The following is a 2,697-nucleotide window of genomic DNA, read 5'->3' on the forward strand; positions in this document are numbered from 1 at the left end:
CGAGCTGGTAGAATGGAAGTCCGGCCCTACGAAGATTTACCTCTAATAGTACATGTTGAGAACCCTCTCGCCATGAAGCAACTTTAGAGGAAACCAGACACAAGAGATAGCAGAGAGAGGGGCTGCGTGATATCATCTGGGCCCAGATCCAGCCATGCCTGATGTCCACATACTCCCAAAGTTTCATTTGCATTAGTCAGTGAATTCCCTGCATCTAGAGCCCATTTCAGTTGTGTTTCTACCAATTGCAACGAAAGAGCCCTAACCTGTGTGATAAAGAGGACCCTCTGTGCTCATTGCAAGAAGAACTACTCTTGACGAGCCACGTCAAGGGACAAATCAAATCTCTTCCCCTCACTGTACCCGTTTTCTGCTTACTCAGACCACTCCCAGTCATTAGTTCTCTCCTCTTCTCCACTCCCCCAAACCAGCACTACCCCCCTCCCCGACGTGTACCCCACCTTCACTCCCAATACCCCAGATCTTTCTACGTTGCCAGCCCATTTGGGGTAGCCACCTGGCCCCCATCCCTTTCCTTCAGAATCATTTTTGGTGCCAGGAACCACAGTTCTAGGAGAGGCTTCTCTCCTACTTCCTTTCCTGGCCCCAGGGGACCCCCTTTCTTACCTGCTTCCCTGTCTTCCTGCCAAGAGAGGAGATCAGACAGAAGCAACATGTAGCATCTGACTGAGCTTTTCGAGGTCAGACAAGGCCAAGAAATGCAGGATACAGCTTTTCCCATTAAGAATCGGCAGACAGCGGGGGTTACGAACAAGTTTGAACACAGAAGATCCTTTATTTGAATTGCTTGGAGACCAATGGGAGCTGTTCCCCTAACAGTTAATAAAAATCACCCCACGGGTACTGGACGGCTCAGTCGGTTGAGCATCTGACTCTTGATTTTGGCTCAAGTCATAATCTCACGGTTCGTGAGATAGAGCCCTGGGGGGAGCCTGCTTGGGATTCTCTCTCTCTCTTCCTCTCACTCCGCCCCTCCCCCCCTCAAAAATAAATGAACTTTAGCAAAGGAGAAACATTAAAAAAAATCACCCCAGGGGCGCCTGGGTGGCTCAGTCGGTAAGGCACCCAACTTCGGCTCAGGTCATGATCTCATAGCTTGTGAGCTCGAGCCCCACATCGGGCTCTGTGCTGACAGCTCAGAGCCTGGAGCCTGCTTCGGATTCTGTGTCCCTCTCTTGCTCTGCCCCTCCCCTGCTCGTGCTCTGTCTCTGTCTGTCTCTCAAGAATAAATCAAACGTTAAAAAAAAATTTTTTTAAGTCACCCCAAAAGTGGTCTTGGTAACCTCATGTTATCTCCAGCAACATTGTCTTGGGGACTGGCTTAAGCTGTCCTTGAGTGAAATGCTTTGTTTACAAAGCATTAGATCAGATCCTGCAAGTTCAAATAAAGATGGCCTTGTTTCCTAGAGCTCTTGGTATGATTTTAGAGCCTTAGGTCACAACACTCGTTCTCCGGGTGTGGGCCGGGGAGGCGGAAAGAAAAGAAAAGGAAACATTAACAGAGTGGTTTCGAATTAGAAGTCACAAACTTGGGCCCACAAACCAAATCTCGTCTCAGACATTATTTTTATTTGAATTAGTGACCAACAGACTGATTCCACAGAAGTCCTGAGTTCTTGCTTTTCTTCAGAAGTCAGCAGATCTGGTAATGCTGAGCCACCTTTCGATGCGGTGCTCCGTAATTCTGGGCTGGGCGAGCCCGCTGCACAGCCACCTGCTCCTGGCCTGGCCCGCTCGACCGCCGCTCGCGTCCTGAGTCTCAGCTTGAACGACGGCAGCTTGGTTTTTCCTCCCGCAAACCAGCCGCCTGGCCCAGGAAACTGCTGGGCAAACAGGTGACTCACCTTTTAGGGAGAACATGGGGATTTGTGGAAACCACTCCCACTAACACCTAGTCGTCCAGGAGGTTTGGGCTCTGGGAGGGCAACCCCTCACGACATGGAGGCTGGGAGTTGGCAAGGATGCCAACAGAAGGGTACCCCTAGAAAGAACCTCATGCTCTCCTACTTCCTTTCCTGGCCCCAGGGGACCCCCTTTCTTTAATATTTCTTTAATATTTACAGTTATTTTTTTAAGTTTATTTTTATTTACTTAGAGACAGAGAGACAGCGAGCAGGGGAGGGGCAGAGAGAGAGGAAGACAGAATCTCAGGCTGTCAGCGCAGCGCCCGACTCGGGGCTCGAACTCACAAACCGTGAGATCATGACCTGCGCCGAAGTCAAGAGTCAGACACTTAACTGCCTGAGCCACCCAGGCGCCCCTCGCCTGCAATTATTTCTCAATCACCCGATTAAATGCTAAATCCAGGACTCACGTCAGAAACGAGCATGTCAATCAGCCTCTGGCATTTAGGGAGAGTGGGATGATTGGTAGCTGGTCACTGGAATGTGGGAGCTGATCCCCGCTAATTTTTCAGGAGCCTGACGCATCCCCGGAAAACACATCGTTTCTTTGTAGGACACGGCTACTGTCGGTGGTGTTTTCCTTCCCACAGAAGGCGCGTTTCTTTTTCAGAAGGATATCAGTTGTTTTGTGCGGGAAACATTACGTGACACACGGATACCGAGATACTTGAATAGGCAAGGACTAGACAACGCATTCTCGTCGGTTATACCGCCCAGAACAGGTCCACTGTACTGGGATGGCCCACGAGGGCCTGACTGATCCTGAGCCCTT

General features: G+C 50.3%; 1 long non-coding RNA gene across 1 annotated transcript; it reads right to left on the reverse strand.

Moving 5' to 3' along the window:
* Positions 1-1,568: 1,568 nt before the first annotated feature.
* On the reverse strand, positions 1,569-2,451 carry LOC123577542. The gene is made up of 2 exons (XR_006701914.1): positions 2,336-2,451; positions 1,569-1,841 (listed from the first exon to the last, which is right to left on the reverse strand). It is a non-coding gene; the product is annotated as an uncharacterized LOC123577542 (long non-coding RNA).
* Positions 2,452-2,697: the final 246 nt, after the last annotated feature.

The sequence above is a fragment of the Leopardus geoffroyi genome, chromosome D2 (assembly GCF_018350155.1).
Source record: "Leopardus geoffroyi isolate Oge1 chromosome D2, O.geoffroyi_Oge1_pat1.0, whole genome shotgun sequence".
NCBI classification, from domain to species: domain Eukaryota; kingdom Metazoa; phylum Chordata; class Mammalia; order Carnivora; family Felidae; genus Leopardus; species Leopardus geoffroyi.